This window comes from Muntiacus reevesi, chromosome 3 (assembly GCF_963930625.1).
Source record: "Muntiacus reevesi chromosome 3, mMunRee1.1, whole genome shotgun sequence".
NCBI classification, from domain to species: Eukaryota; Metazoa; Chordata; class Mammalia; order Artiodactyla; family Cervidae; genus Muntiacus; species Muntiacus reevesi.
Window position 1 is genome coordinate 96263112 of NC_089251.1, and position 17439 is coordinate 96280550.

A 17439-nucleotide genomic window follows, 5' to 3' on the forward strand; every position below is an offset into this window, starting at 1 on the left:
GAGAGAGAAAGTGAACCCGAGGGCAGTGGGGCGAGTGCTTCTCCGTGCGGGAATTCCGGAGGCCACGGCCTTGGGAGACTCATTTCCTCGAGGTTCGCAATCCCTGTGGGCACTTTCTTCACACCTCGCCTGGCCACATTCCTCCTGTCCCCGCTCCAGCCCACGGGCGCCCCGTGTGTCCCCTTATTCCACGCTCACAGCTCGCAGCTTGGGGAGCGGGCGGCCTGGCGGAAGCCCTCTGTGGCTCGGGCTTCTCACATTGAGGAGCTGCTGTAGGTAAAGCGCCGCTGGAAACAGTTTAATTCTAGTTTCGGGTGTGTTAAAAATCCCATTGGCTGCTTCCACATCCCTCTTATCCACCGCCTCCCCCCCATCTCCTAAATGTTTCCAACCAGCCCTATTCAGGTGGTAAAATTACTGCCTGCATATTCCTGGAGGAACTTGTGTTATGTTTAATATTTAGGGAATGAACATCTGTGGAACAAGCGTATTAACTGCATTCTGTTCTGCCTCTGGAAATGGCTCATTGTAGAGCTGAGCTTTGGTTTCCCCCACCCCTCCCTTTTCTTCTTTAATTCAGTAAAGAGTTCACATGTGTCTAAAACTGCAAGTGGTGTGCACATGAATATGCAGTGTGCAGTTTTAAAGCTAAACTGCTATTTGATTTATAGATCATATAGATGATTTGTGGATATGTGTATGTTTCCCTTGCTTCATGCTTACAGTGACTACTCCGTCTAAAACCAGGTGTAACTAACTAAACTGGACACAAAGCTAGTGCATTAGTAAACAGTTTCTTAAAGAGATCCGAGGTTGAGTAAGTGCAGCTTGCTCTGCATAATGCTGGCACCCATAAAATACACAAGGATGGGCCCTAATGTAATAAAAGTTTTATATATTACACTGGAAACTTCAGAAAGTCAGTGTAGAAAGAATATGAAACATGTTATTACTCTATAAAAGTCACTAATTACTGTGTTGTTGCTTCTGGGGTTTTTTCAGTCTTTCATTTATAGATACTTATTACTTTACAGGTTTACACTTAGAAATGTTGATTTCTGGCACAAATTCAGTAGGTTTAGAGATAGAAACTGTGCTTTAAAAATGACTTTTGCTTTTAAAAGGCAGTTTTTCAGTCAAAGGAAAGAACTTTTTGTTTTGGTGGGGTTTTAGGCTGCTTGTCTGCTTGCTGACTCAAAACTGAAGCCCCCTTATGACTCTTACAAGGGATATTTTGAAATTATCAGTCATAATCTGTGACTTTTCCAGCACATGCCTAAGCTCTCTTTTCCTCTGCATCTTTAGTTTCTGGCTGAGTTACCTGGAGCACAGTTACACAAAAAATGTCTGTTGAATTGACTTGAAATTTACATTAGCTACAGTACTTTTATTATTTAAAAAAATTAAAAAATAAGCATTTTTTTTTTAAGTTGCTGTACATGCAGTCAGATTTTAATCAATCCATCAGTTTCTCTTTGGCTTATGAAACTGTGCAGGCTTTCTTGCTTAGAACATAGTAGAACACTTTGGCTTGACTGAGGGAGCATTTCTAGTTTGTAGATGCAGAAGTTACATCTTCTAAGAGCTTATATATTTCTGATCAGTTAAGGTGAAACCAAACTCCTTAAGTATACATTTCTATAACATGGAATGGATGCTAATTTCTAACTCAGTTTAATGGTTGACTTTTACATTTTCCTGTTTTTAAGTTTACATTTAAGCTTATAGGTGACCCCAAATAACTAACATTTGAGTATTTTCTATGGGTCAAAACATTTTCATATCCAGTTTCCTTACTTGAATCTCATAGCAATCCCAGAAGTGGTAAGTGGTAGTAGTCTCATTCTGCAGATAAGGAAATAGAGGCCTTGAACTGTAGAATGACTTTACTGAGACCATAAAACAAATGACAGCAGAATTTTTAAGCTAACATTTACCAGACACTTAGCCAGACATGCTCTAAGTACAGTGCACGTACTTAGCATCTTTAAACTCTGTTCTAAGTACATTACATGTCTTAACTCATTTAATTTTCACGACAACCTTAGGAAACAACCCAGTACTGTTTTTATTCCCAGTTTACAGATTGGGAAATTGAGGGTTGGATAGATTAGCTGACCTGCCCAAGGTCACACATCTAGAAGTGGAGGAGCCATGTTTGAACCAAGCATTAATTTCAAAACTCAACTTTTCTGATTTTAAATCCAGCATATTTTCTAAAGTGTTACAGATGTATTCCCATTTTATGAGGGCAGGTCTGGAATTTATTACAAAACAAAATCTTGATGAAGATTCTGCTATAATATTAAAGAGAGGGTCAGAGCCCTTAATTATATTAAAGATTTGAAAACAAAATACCATGATTTAGGAAATTACATCTGCTGCCCTATTTGAATTAGCTTATAAAATGTATTTAAATTTAAAATAGAGACCACTAAAAACTTCTTTCTTTAATCCCTTTTAGGAAAACACTGTTCTTTGGGATGGAGTTGGTGGAGTGTGTGTGGGGGGTAGAGAAGGTACTAAGGCAAAAGAGAATGGGATTTTAACAAACAGTGTTTTCACTGCTGGATATCATTTTCCAATAAAACAAATTTCAGTTTATTAGTTGTGACTGTGCCTTTGAACCTGAGCTAGCTTATAGTGGTCACTGGGCGCAACCCCAAATGACTGTAGAGACAGGATGAACTAAAGAGCTCAGTACTGTTGAATTTAATCTCCTCTGCTTCCTTGCACACCCTTTCCCCTCCTCCCCTTCCCTCCAGAAACCCCCATTCTTTTTTTTCAAGGTGGGGGGTGGGGTGGAGATTTTGAACCTGAATCATCCAGATAGCAGTTTCAGTTTTCTTTTCAGCCATACCTTAAAGTTGAGAAGGGTTGCCCTTATTCCCACTTCTACTTCTCATTTCTGGTTTGAAGCAAGAGTGGAGAGTTTGGAGCAGGTGAAGGCATGCATCCTGTGCCCAGCTCCCTAGCTTCATTCTTAGAGCTGAATCCCTGAAGAGCCGGGGATTCAGTAAATTTCCAGGAGCAGATGCCTAGGGAAGCTGAGCCCCTTCTCAGACTCCACCTCTGTCCCCTCCGTCCCCTCTTTTTCCAATTCTCCATGAGCTTTTGATCAGCTGCTGGCCATGTATGCCATTCCGCAGGGCCTTTAAAATAAAGACCATCCCTTTGAATGGCGTAACAGTTGCTTTCATTTATTCACTTAACACATTGTATTGATCATCTCTTAAAGACAAGAGCTCGTGCTGGTTACCACAGGGGATGCAGAGAAGAGTAAACCGTGAGTTGTGCGAGCTGTTGTCTAGTGGAGATGAGATAAGAACGCACGTGTTAAAAAGGCTTCAACACTGGTGATTCCCAAGTGAAAAAGGCCATATTTGGGACCAGGGTGGGTGGGTGGTGGAGGAGGGAAAGAGGAAAAATCGAGTTTTAAAAAAAAGGCTTCCGTGGAAAAGGTGGCCTTTGAACTAAGCCTTGAAAGATGAATGGGATTTTTACAGACGGTGGGGGTGGGGTATTGAGAGGACATAGCTGCATCTTGAGCAAAGAAAGAACTGGAACAAAGGCTTTCATGGTGTCTCTGAAAGATCCTTTTATGAGTCATGGTGGAATTACCTATACCAAATATTTTAAAGATTCAGAACTCTGTAATCATGAGGTGGTTTCGGTGACCGAGATAAGCTTTCCACAGTGAACTTAAGTCAAAATTGTGTCTAATCTCCCTTAAATACAGACACATGTTAGTTACTGGGGAGAAAGTCTGTTGGAATAAAATAGTAAATATTCAGATCCCTCTCTCCTACTCCTCCGCCCCATAGCTTCACGTGGCCCAGAATCCATTTCTTTTTGTCCCAATAGGCTTTCTACTTTATATTCTTTCCAAGTGGAACCTTTGAAGTTGTAATAAATGGATCGTATCATACTCATCAATTTGTTCAATGAGCATTCACAGAGCATTAGGCAGCCTCTAGGTTAGGTGTCAGAGAGCAGTTGCTTTCAAACGTTTTCTACCATGACTCACAGTAGCAAAGTATGTTTAACATTGCAACCCACCACCTCATTTGTGTGCACACAGACTCATAACTGAAACTACTGTCACAAGCAACACTTGCCCGCTTTATGAGAGAGGCACTTTGATATTTTATATTCTGTTTTTTAAAAATTGCTTATCCATGGGTTGAAACCTGTAGTTTAGGAGGAAAAAAATAAAACCTACTGTAGTAATGCAAAGGAAATTGGATTTGTAGGGAACTTGAAGGATAATAAGCCATCCAGATCAGTATTTGCTATAGGAAGAAGCTGAGGCTGCCCCGCTGAGGGGGAGACAGGCTTCCTTGGCGGCTCCACCGTCAAGAACTCGCCTGCCAAAGTAGAGACGTGAGTTCTATCCCTGGGTCGATAAGATCCCCTGGGTTGAGAAGGAAATGGCAGCCCACTCCAGTATTCTTGCCTGGGAAATCCCAAGGACAGAGGAGCCTGGGGGCTACAATCCATGGGGTCACAAGAGAGTTGGACACGACTAAGCGACTAAGCAACAACAGCAAGGGTGGGGGGAGAGGCCTTTAGGGCAGAGGGGCCTGTGAAAGGCATCCTGGAGAAGTGGAGGAGGAGGTGACAGGGAGGGAAGTGCATATGGAGGGAAAGCTAGAAATAAGGCGGGAATAAAGCGTGGAGCTTGTTGGATGAAGCTGTTAACTATTAATAACTCAGCTGGGGATGGACTGCACCCGTGGGGGGCGGGGAGCCAAGCGGAGGAGCCACTAACCGCGTAGTCCCCATGCCGAAGGCTCCCCAGGAGCGCCAGCGGGCCCGTTTGGTTGTCTTAAGTCAATCACCTTCTTCCAGGCCTCCTTAGGCTCCCCCCATGGTAGTGTCAGAAAACGGCCCCTCGTTCCTGATTTTGACCCTCAGCCCTTTCCTCTAGCTCCAACAAAGCAAACATTTTCAGGCCTATCCCCATTCCTTCTGTACTGTTGGAAGCAGTTTACCAGAAGGAGAGGTGAAACTGGTACCATCACCTCCACTGGGCGTGGCCTGAGCCCGGGCGTGCCGGAACCCACTGGTCCAGAGCAGTCCTGTTGGCCGCGCTCCTCATTGGCCGAAGGTGGAGGATGGGTGGCTGCGGGGGCCACCATTGGCCCGGAGCACGCATGCACAGCGCGTGGAAAAGGGCCTCCCCGGGTGCAGGGATGAGAACGTTTACAGCTGAGTGGCTGCCAGGGCCAGGGCCGGAGGGCTGCGCCCTTGGAGGGGCTGGCGGCCAGTGGGAGGTGGGGATCAGGGCAGTGCTGAGCGCAGGGAGCCGAGGGGTGCATCCCCTTGTGGTTCCGTGAGTGGTGTATCTTGGGGTTGTGGGGGAGACTGGTTAATTCAGGGCGCTGAAGCTGAGGGCCCTGGGTCCTCAAACTGGATGTCAGGATAATGGGGAGGATCCGCGCTGGATGTGCATACGGGCTTTAACCAAGGGTTTTAACCAAGTGCCTCTTGATGACGATGAAAATGAGTCTTGTGTGTGAGGAAATGATTCCTTCCTGTGTTCCAGATTCTCTTCTGTGAAAATGTAGGAGGGTTATAAAATGCTAAAAGTCTATTTCGGGAGAATGTCCTTGTGAACCAGAATGGATCTAATCAATGGCACTTTAAATTTAGCAACTTGAACGAGGCCCTTTGGCATAATTTTGATTAAAATAACAGTCAAATTAAGAAAAAAAACTCCCTAAAAATGCAGGATTTTTTTTGGGGGGGGGGGGGATAAAGCCTTGGTGGCAAAATAAGGGCCATAAAAGATGATTTTAATATCATTTAATGATAACATAATGTTTCCTTGTTTTGTTTCAAAGTGGAACCCATAAAACTTATTTTAGTGTTGCCTGTTCTCTTTTGTTTGGGAATTTAATTGAGGTTTCTGAACCCAGCTGGCTCCAACCTTGTTTTCTGTTTGGCCCTGGGCAGCTCACAATCTTTCTCATTTCCTATTCTCAGTCTTGTTTAATCACTTATAAAAAGGCGGCACTTATACCAGCCTACCTCATAAGGTTGTGATGTTAAGTAATGAAAGTGTCAATTGCTTCATGAATGCCAAACGCAGTTCTTTTATACCCTTTACTTCCTTCAAAATGTCTCTTTATCATAAACAGGGAAGGATACAGAAAGGTCACGTTGGGTCAGGTCATCCATCTGGTGCAGAGTTCTGTCCCTGGCAGTAGGACCCAGGGACCTTTTTGAGTAGAGGTCAATAGTTTTTCTTAGTTGTACATCATGGTTGAGCAGACAAATACGTCCTTACTTACAGCTGTGCTAGTAACGTGTAGATATATTAACCATTACATAATCTTTGATGTTTCACTGAGAATGTATTGAATTACCACCCATTACATCAAATGACTTCATTTGGCTCTGTGGGTCTCATTAAATTATGTCAGGCTAATCATAATTTAGTTTCAGTAAAAACAAAATAACACAGTTATACCAGGATGAGAGGGTACCACACCATCCAAGGAACTTAATGGGTTTTAGTCTATGGAAACGAAACACCTGGGGACGTGAAATACCTGGGGATATGATAGGGGCTCTGACTGTTCCCAGCTATCTCACTGGGTTGTCCAAGGATGTCATTAAGGTCAGTGGGTGTGAGTGACAAGGCTGTCTCAGAGAGTATCGACCTGTCCCTAGGAGGCTGAGACCCCCTGCCAGGGACTTTGTAGAATGAGTTTCCAGAGTAAGCGGACTGGCAGCAGGAAGTTATCTCTGAGTCCTTCCAGCTTCAGAATTCTATGATCATTCCTATCACATGCGAGCAGGAATCAAAGAGAGCCAAAGTCATTCATTGTGCTCGCTTGTGTATTTTACCCTTTGCAATTTCTCTACTCATATGTGGGGAGAGGCGTGGAGGGTACTTAGTCTTCTTCACATTAATTTCTTCCCAGGAGGCTCGTTGTTAGCTGAGGTAAACAACAGTGACTGTGACCACACTAACATAGCAACTCAGGTTAGAGTTATGTGCTTAACTTGAACTGAAATAATTTTATTTTTCCTTTTTTTATGGACAGGAAATTAGTTTCCGAAAACCCTCTTGAGGTTGTAATAGGAGTCTGTTAGTCTTAGGTAAATTTTTCTTGTCATACCTGCACTGTTTACTTGAGTTATGAAATGACAGACCAAATTTTCTGTCAGCGTTCATTGAAATGATAATTAGTTACCTGGCAGTTTAGATAGCAAAAGGCTTTATTCTAGCCGATCATCAGCAGTTCTGGGAAATAGTCTGTCTGCTTTTGTTTTCGAATTTCAAGGTATATTTATTTTTCTATAAAATATATCTTGAGGAAGAAGGGACTTAGGGCTTAGAAAATAGTTTTGAAGTACAAAGGTCCATATATTTACCTGTCACTCAGGCCAGTGCTTCTCAAATTTTAACCTGCATCTAGATAAGCTGTATCTTGATAAACTATAGATTCTGATTTAGTAGGTACGGGGCAGGGTTGTTACTGTTGTTCACTCACTCAGCCGTGTCTGACTCTTTGGGACCCCATGGACTGTAGCACATCCTGTTTCCCTGGTAGGATTGAGTCTGCAATTTTAATCAGCTCCCAGATAGAACTGCTGGTCCTTAGACCAAACCTTGAGTAGCAAGAAGTAAAAGAATAAACATTCCTTTGAAAAGAAGCTCTTTAAAAAATTTGCATCATCTTTTTGTTTTGAGAAGGCTCTGCATGATAACATTATAATTCCACAGTGCTGGGAGGTTACATTTTGATGCGGCATTTATTTTATTTTCGTGAGTCTTCCTAATACAATTTTGATGAGTGAGGGGGTGGTTAATTGTATCCTAGTGGGGATATAGTGGGAAATAAACATAAAAACCTAAGTAAACAAAGTTTGTAATAAATAGCCTAATCACTTTTTATAGCTTTACAGTTCTTGTCAGCCCTTCAGAGACAGAGTCCTGCATTAGGAGCCAGTGCTTAGAGTGACTGGATTTGGAGTTTCACAAATACTCTGGGTTTCTCAGGAATCTCACAAACGTTCCTATCGGTGCCCAGGACTCAGACCAAATGGTCCCATTCTCTTTAAGAAGGAACTAGGGGTGGGGTGGGGCAGGGAGGTGGCAGTGATGGGGGAGGGGTAACTGTTTGCAGAATTACTGCACTACCCTGTGGCCATAGCTGCAAACTGCACCTTTCCCAGTGTCCTAAAAGAAATCACAACTCAGCTCCAGGTGGAACCCAAGGTGGGCTCAGAGCCCCTGGGGGGACCTTCCCTCCCTCAGCAGAGTGCCCGAGTCCATTAGGCAGTCAGACTTAGCTGCTGTTTAGCCATGTTTAATTTCCAGTCCTGTTTCATTAGAAAAATAAGTGCAGATGAGACTGATTATGTGAGTAAATACAGCACAGTTGACTTTGAGTGTACTGTGAGCTTGGCGGGAAATTTATTTACTTTATCTTCTTAATGAGGGTTTGTGTGCATGCACACACATACACACACACAGATTTTCGTTCTCTGAGATAGGCATGGAAGAGTGCAGCTGATAGGAGCAAGCCAGATTGGGCTTCAGCAATTGTGACTATTTCAGATTTGGAAAATAGAGCCGACTTTTCAGGAATGATAGTGACTGGTTTAAATTGTGCAGCCTGGAGACACATATGACCCCCTCAGAGGAAGTGCTCACCATTGCTTTTAGCCTGTTGTTTGGGGCAGCACTTTGCATTTGTGCTTTTAGTGGCTGGAATATTGCCTTCTACCTCATAATCCATTGTTATCCAATTGCATTTAACCATTTCCTGTAATAGGCAACATTAGATTCTGTGTAACTTCTCCTTTAGATAGGGAATAAGTGAGAGGGAAACAGCTGCCCCCAGGCATGGAGATAGATCAGACCCATCAGAAGGAAGCAGGGGTTTGGTTATTGCTTAGCTTTATACTATTATCATCAAATTAATGTATTTTCTCTTACTTTGGAGAAAACATTATTTAATGACTACCAATAATGATACAGATAATGGAATAGCCAGGTGATTTGCACAGCTCCCTAGTCAAGGAGGGGAGGCTCTCAGAGTCAGTGGTTTGCTGTCTTGGGCCCTAGGTGGAAACAGTGACAGATTTTATTTTCTTGGGCTCCAAAATCACTGTGAATGGTGACTGCAGCCACAAAATTAAAAGATGTTTGCCCCTTGGAGGAAAAGCTATGACAAGCCTAGGCAGCGTATTAAAGAGCAGAGACATTACTTTGCTGACAAAGGTCTGTATACTCAAAGCTACAGTTTTTCCAGTAGTCATGGACGGATATGAGAGTTGGATGATAAAGAAAGCTGAGCACCCAAGAATTGATAACTTTCAAATTGTGGTGAAGACTCTTGAGAGTTCCTTGGACGGCAAGGAGATCAAAGCAGTCAATCCTAAAGGAAATCAATCCTGAACATTCATTGGAAGGGCTAATGCTGAAGCTGAAGCTCCAATACTTTGGCCACCTGATGCGAAGAGCTGACTCATTAGAAAAGACCCTGATGCTGGGAGAGATTGAAGGCAGGAGAAAGGGGCAAGAGAAGATGAGATGGTTGGATGGCATCACCGATTCAATGGATATGAGTTTGAGCAAACTCCAGGAGATAGTGAAGGACAGGAAAGCCTGGCATGCTGCAGTCTGTGGGGTCACAAAGAGTCTGAAATGACTTACTGACTGAACAACAAGCAGCAACAGCAAGAAGAAACACCCAGCTGTTCCTTTGGAATAAAAAAAGCAATTGATAGTGGTGGGCCAAATTCTGGACTTTGGCTATGTAATTCAGAAGTTGGGCTTGACTGACGAGATAGGCTGGCCTGTCTCTGCAGTTCACTGAAATAGAGGCTCAGGGTCTGGAATGGGTTGGTCCATCCACTTTCTGAAATGTGTCACTTAGCCCCTCTTGTGGTCCATAGCAGCAGTGGAAATGAGGATTCCTTGGATAAGAGGGTGTAACTTTAGAGACCCTCTGAGCCAAGTATGTAAGCTGTCTGTCATCCTGAGGGAGCAGGCTGTAGCGTCAGCAGTGATGGGGGAAACCATACCTCTTCAACAACCTCCATATGTTAACAGCTTTCTCTCTTTGGTGGAAAATTGAACAGTTAATAGTTGTATGGCTATGTTGTATGGCTGGCTGTGGAAGTTCAGGATGAAGCCTTTGCCTGACTCCCATTGTCTGGGCTCATGTTGGGGTGAGGAGGGAACATCCATGCTATTCCCAAGTGCCCTGATCATCTGCTGGTCATGATATTGGCGCTAAGGACAGATGTTGCCTGCAGAGGCTGCTGAATCCTTCTCAGAATTGCCTCCATGCGCCAGAATGGGCGGCCCAGCTAGACTAGCTAGACTTTCCTGTGTGTGTGTGTGTGTGTGTGTGTGTGTGTGTGTGTGTGTGTGTGTGTGTGTGTGTGTGTGTATTCATCAAAGGTAGATCCTTCCCCAGAATATGGCATGGCTTCTTCTGAGAACTAAATCTTTTAGGTGACTTTCCTTCAGAGTGTGTGTGTATTTTTCAGTAAGTAGACTTTAATCTTTTAGTACGAGCAGAGTATCTGAGAAAAGTATCTTATGGGAAAGCAGTGAATTTCACATATCACTTTAGTCCCTGCCTCTCCCCTCCCACCCTGCAAGTTGAATGAAAACTTCAAGGCTGAGTTAACAAGTTCTGAATATGGAAATTAAATATTTATAGTAGAAAAAGAAAGAAAGTATGGTAATATAATTTCTAGTATTTAGGTAGATAATTAGTTACATAAATTGATTTCTATTCTTTTCTTTACTGTTATCCCTCAGCAGGATAAAAGTAATGTTTTAACATCCTGAAATAGTATATATAATATCTAACACAATATGTATGCCTAAGCTGCTCTTCATATCCCTCTTTCTCTATAGATTTATAGGTTTCTGGCTTGAGATTACTCAGCCAGACACAGAAATAAGCACCACATTTTTAGCCCTTGGTGTTTAAGCTTCAAACAGATTATTTCAAATAATCTCAGTAGGGTTCGTACCTGTTTTAATAGGGAACATAGTGGAGTATATAAAAGAGTACCCTCTCCATTATGGAGTTTTAGGGAAGATTTCCTGGGGAAAGTGACATCCAATTTGAGTTTTGAAGGATGAATTGGAGGTAGGCTAGGAGAAGAGGGTGCTGCAGGTGCAGTAGTGAGAGTAAGGTGGAGGGGTGCGGGACGGTGTGTGGAGACAGCAGCTGTGACAAGTGCAGGTAGGTTGTGGGTCTGCAGCACCCCAGGCAGGGAGCAGCCGGAGAGGAGGCTGGGGTGTGGAGGGCCCCACCTGGCATTTCAGTGAGCTTTGACATTTTCCAGTAGGCAGTGGACTGCTGCGTGAGCAGGGGAGCAAAATGGTCCCACTTAGGTTTTATTATTATTTCTAGAAGGCATTTGGCATGGGTGAGTCTGGGGGCCGTGATGAGCCACGTCTGGAGGATCAGGTCAGGCAGGAGGGATAGAGGGAAGAGGAGGACTAGAGAAGTCTGTAGGGAATTACACTGGAAAATTTGCTGATTGACTTGTTGGGGGAATGAGGGAGACTGGGGTGGGGGGCAAAGATGCTTTGAGGATGTTTGGCTTGTGTGGTGAGGTGGGAGTATAGGGGGCGGAGCAAGCTGAGTGGGGAAGGATGGAGTGTTTGGATCTTAAAATGTTCCGTTTGAAATCCCTGTGGACCATCCGGGTAGAGTTGCCTGGAGCAAGCTTGCCGTGTGGTAGTGACCTTTTGAAAGAAGGCAAGGAAAAAATAGATATTTGGGAGTTATCATTATATAGGTGCTAGTGACAGTCATGTGATTGGACGGGATTACCTAGGAAGAGAGAGGGGAGAGTACATTGGCTGAGGACCCAGAGGAGCAGTGGGTTGGAAGGCCAGCCTGAGCAGGTGGTTGACGGAATCGTCAGAGGGATGGGAGCCCTGTGAGAGAGGGGTTCGTGGCTGCCTGCTCTGTTTTATGGAAGTGAGGTTGATTTACAATGCTGTGTTCATCTCTGCTCTGCAGCAAAGCGATTCAGTTATACATGTGTGTGTACTTGTGTTCACATTCTGTTCCATTAAGGTTTGGCATACAGTGTGGAGTATAGTTCCCAGTGCTACGCAACAGGACCTTGTGGTTTGAGACGGAAACTCTTAGTCACTCAGTTCTGTCTGACTCTACAACCCCGGGGACGGTAGCTCCAGACTCCCCTGTCCATGGGGTTCTCCAGGCATGAATCCTGGAGTGGGTTGCCATTTCCTTCTCCAGGGGATCTTCCTGAGCTAGGGATTGAACCCAGGTCTCCTGCATTGCGGGCAGATAGATTCTTTACGATCTGAGACACCTAGTGGTTTATCCATCCTGTCTATGCTAGTTTGCATCTGTTCCCACAGTGCATCCCTCCTCCTCCCTGCCTGCCCCATTGGGCAGCTGCTTTAGAGGAGTCACCTAGTGTGAGGAGGCTGGGGTGGTTTTTTGATTCAGAAGGAATTGGATGAGGCTACATTGCCAGGAAAAATTAGTGGACTTTTCTCACGGTGAACTGTTGAACATGGATTATTAAAAATGTTTTCAAATAGACAAGACTGACAGAGTCAGGTGCCCTGGGACATTGCTCTGACATTTAACAGCAGGATCTCCTTAGAAGGGTGCTCATCAGCCCATTTGGCCTCAGGGTTTCATAGTTTTTCTTCATAAGGAAGTACAGTGAGCCTTTTACATGTATGGTATCTCAATTAATCTTCCTAGCCTGTGAGGTCAGTTCTCTCATTCCCAATTTTATAGAGAAGGAAACAGTACCTTGCCCAAAGACCCAAAGCTCCACAGCCAGCGCAGGCAGAGCTGGGGTTTTAGCCCAGGTGGTCTGGCTCCAAGGTCCTTCCTTGTGGCCGTCATCCTCTCAGAAGTTATCTCAATATCTCTTAGTGACAGACTTATAGGGTATGGGTTCTGAGGTCCCTTCTGACATTAAGATATTTGTAATTTATGTGTATATGCATATACATGTGTGTGTGTGGTCTCCAACAGGTACAATAAGGTATATATGGAAAGGCATCTCGAGATTTACTTTCAGCTTTTAAATTCAGGATGAATAGTACACTGTGTCCAATTATTGTATATTTCAGATAAATGTAATTCTGATCAAACAGGCTTTCCTATGCTAGGATTGTCTGAAATTCATTGTCATTTTAGGTACTGCTCTTTTTGTCAGCATTTCAAACATATAAAAACTTTGTATCCTCTAAAACCACTAATTTGACAAGTTTTATGCATGAAGAAATGGTCACACCTGTTCACCCCAGCTGGTCCAATCTACCCCAACACCTAAATGTAGTTTTATTAATAACAATAATGATGCAGCAGACAAATTAGCAAAACTACCTTATGAAAGTAATTTGAAACTGTGTAAGTGATTCTTTTTCATACACATTTTCCTGCAGTTTCTTCTTAGTTTCTACATAAAGACAGACTGTCTCTTCAAGCTATGTTACTGCTTCTATAAAAAGTGTTATCTTGATGACATGGAAAGAGTAAATAGGCTTAATTTGTGTCACAAGATATTTGGGTGAAGTAAAGTTAATAGATTCTTGGCATAAGGAATTGTGACATGTTGAAACAGGTGACAAAAATAACTTTGAATGTTTCCTTTAAAAATCCTTGAATAAGACAGTTTAAATTTTAAGGAAAAAAATCTGCTTGGCTGATAAAATTCCAAAACACTGACATTTGATAATGGGAAGGGCAGAGGTTTTGAACCAGCATGTGGTGGGTTCTGACTATGTCATTTACAAGGTGTACTACATCCGACTAGTAACCTAACTTCTGTTTCCTAACCTCAGTTTCCTCATGTATAAAATAGGCAATAATGCCTATGCAACTGATTTGCTATGCAGATTAAATAAGATCATATAGCCCAGCACACAGTAGGTCCTCAAGAAGTGGTAACTTTATTATTCATTCTTTTTTCTGTCTCATGGTTACTTAATTTTTTTTTATTTAATGTTTTGATTAGCAATTGTATTCAATAATTGTATCCATTCTGTGGCTGAAAAGATACTCAGAAACTCAGAGTCAGTTTGTGTCTTAATTTTTAGCTGATATCTTCCCCCCACCCCAAAGGCCTGTGCTTGTGTTTATCTGATGACTGCAGAACATAGGCTTAGAAGATGGTCTAATATATTCTTCTCTAGAGGGCAAGGATTCGTTCTTCTGGCTCCTCAGTGCTAACATTAAACATTATGAGCCCTGTGCATTGTGAGTGCTAAGACTTACCTGTTTTAAAAATTTACTATATGTGTTTTAGATAAGATAGAGAACAGTTAAAAACGGAACTTCAAAATTGGTGAAGCAATTATATTATTGTTCAGTTGAGGTGGACTTAGGAGCAATGACTATGGATAGCCCAAATGACAATGTTTATATTCTTTTCTGTCAGTACAAACAGATCGTTATTTCAGAAGGACAACCATAGCGTGACCTCATATCTCTGCTTCAGTCCATACCCGTATGCCTGCTCCCCAATCTTCGGTCTTAGAATGACCCCGGATTCTCCAGTGGGATGACTGTCCCTTGTGCTCTTGGTACAGTGACCCGAAGTCATGTAGTCCTCATTCCTGTAGACTCTAGATTCCCCTGCTTTCCACTCTCTTGATTCCCTTCTTTCATCTCTGCATTGATCACTGATGTAGATCATGGGATAGCTTTACATCATATTGCTGGATCCTGGCAAACCTGGAGATGAGTCATGAAGTATTTCTTTCATATTGAAATGTGAAATCAACCTCCCCTAGGAGTTGTTTATGACATCTCTTAGGTTTGTCTCCCTGCAAATAAGTTAAATTGGTGAAGCAGGTTAAATGTTAGGGCTGTGATTTGTATCAGGCAGCTTTTGTTAGGTGATGCTCTGGTAACAAACACCCCCCAGATCCCTGGCTTATAGCTGCAAATTGTTGTTCTTGTCCGTGTTACATGGCAGGTGAAGGTCAGGTGCGCACTCGTGTCTTTTTCATTCCCAGACGCAGCCTGACAGAGAGCACACTTCTGAAATACGCCATCCCCTCAATAGAGGGGACAGAGAGCTTTTGCTGGATGTGGAGTCTGTCATATGGCTCCCATGTCATTGGCTTAATAAGTTGAAAGGTCAAGCCTGACATCGGTTGGAAGGGAAAGTATCCCTCTTTTCCAAAGCAGTACTGCAGGTCACATGCCAGTCAGCAGGGATCCATGTTCTCTTAAAGGGAGGGTGATGAAAAAGTGGAAAGTGGAATAGTCTACTGTGTAATTAATCAGTGTGTGTCTATGTGTGTGTGTGTGTGTGTGTGTGTGCATGTATATGCATACGTGCGTGCTTAGTCACTCAGTTGTGTCCGACTCTTTGCAACCCCATGGACTGTAGCCTGCCAGGCTCCTCTGTCCATGGAATTTTCCAGGCAAGAATACTGGAGTGGGTTGCCATTTCCTTCTCCAGAGGATCTTCCAGACCTAGGGATAGAGCCTGCTTTGCTTACATCTCCTGCATTGGCAGGCAGGTTCTTTACCTCTGCACTGGGGGAGGCATGTGTGTGTGTGTGTGTGTGTGTACGTATGTATGTGTGTATGTATGTGTGTGTATGTATGTATGTATGTACGTATGTATATGTGTGGACTTCCCTGATGGCTCAGTGGTAGAGAATCTGCCCGCCAAGGCAAGAGGCCCAGGTTCGATCCTTGGGTCGGGAAGATCCCCTGGAGGGGAGTGTGACAGCCCACTCCAGTACTCTTGCCTAGAGAGTCCCATGGACAGAGTAGCTTGCTGGGCTGCAGTGCATAGGGTTGCAGAGTCAGACATGACTGAAGCAACTTAGTAGCAGCATCATGTATGTATGTATAAATGTTTATAAGTGTATATACACACACACATATATATGTGTGTGTGTATATAGTGGGTGGAGAGGGAGGTGGGAGGGGGGATGGGGATGGGGATTACGTGTAACTCTGTGGCTGATTAATGTCAATGTATGACAAAATCCACTGAAATATTGTGAAGTAATTAGCCTCCAACTAATAAAAAAAAAATTAAAAAAAAAGAAAAATAGCAAGATTCAAAAAAGAGTTTATAGAACTGTCTGGTACGTATCCTTTTATATTATAGAAGATTTCTGTCTTTTGGCCTGTGGTTTTCTTTTTACTGGAATTTATCATCTCTTTTGAATTTACGCTTTGAAAAAAAAGGGACAGATGATAAACCCTAGTGAGATGTTTTCATCCAAAGGTCCAAAGCTTCTATGCTACAGACTTATAACATTAGGGAAATTGTTTTTAAAAATATGTGTTTAGTTAAACTTTCATCTCTAAATAATTTGCCTCCACCATGTAGAAAAGAACACTGTTATTCAATTATTATGTCCTGATTTGTAAATTAATAACTTGACTTTGCTTGCCACTAATTCTAATCAAGTTGTAAATGAGGAGCAAAATCCATATGCCTTGGAAGGGAATCAGGCAATAAATTATCTGCTTTACAGAAAAAGTCTCTTTAATGTCTTCTTTAACTGAAGCTTTACATATAGCTTGAACCTAGTTTTGATGTTTGAAAAAAATTTAAGTAACAAAAGAAGATGTGTGAACCTACAAGTACATGGGGAATGATAAATAACCATTGATGTGAATTAATGAGTGTGTGTTTATTGGGGTCCTAGAGCAGAGGGTATGAAGGGAATTTTCTGGATCTTCATAGTATTTCTCAGAGCTTAGTCATACTTTATTATATATAAAGCCCACTTTATTCCTTATGGGTTTTAGAATAGGCAGGGTCCATATTCAGATCTTTAGAAAAGAGCTAAATATACTGCTTGCTATGTATTTTGGGGTTATGTTACTTAAGAAACATGTTCACTATTATTGGAATAAGATACTCTTCTACATTAATTCTAATGAAATTGAAGAAAGAGAGTCCACACCAATATTGTGATGTGCTTAATGGTGGTTAAAATCTCCAGGAGACTGGGCCAAAGTAAAAATATAAACTTTATAAGTGAAAATGTAGTCATTACTTTCAGTTTGTGTGAGCATCAAGATGCAATATTTTGAACCAATTACAACAAGACCCATTAGAGAATTAAAACATGAACAAATTAGCGTTCTTTAATGGGCCTAGCTGGAGAAGGAAATGGCAACCCACTCCAGTGTTCTTGCCTGGAGAATCCCAGGGACGGGGGAGCCTGGTGGGCTGCCGTCTATGGGGTCGCACAGAGTCGGACACGACTGAAGCGACTTAGCAGCAGCAGCAGCAGCAATGGGCCTAGCAGATCTTTGTTTCTTCAAAATCTTTTCTAATTCTCATCACTTAACCTTCTTGGCTATATAAGCAAAAGATTTTTCCTTTCACATTTTCTAGAACTGTGTGTATTCCAAGAAACATATCTCTTAAATAACGGATAGTTGAAACATCTAAAATAAATTCTGAATT

The 17439-nt window shown here is 42.6% G+C and overlaps 1 protein-coding gene across 1 annotated transcript in view; it reads left to right on the top strand.

Annotated features, from left to right (window-relative positions):
- Window positions 1-17439, top strand: part of AFF3 (ALF transcription elongation factor 3) — a 558198-nt gene that overhangs the window by 1391 nt on the left and 539368 nt on the right. The window lies entirely within an intron of this gene.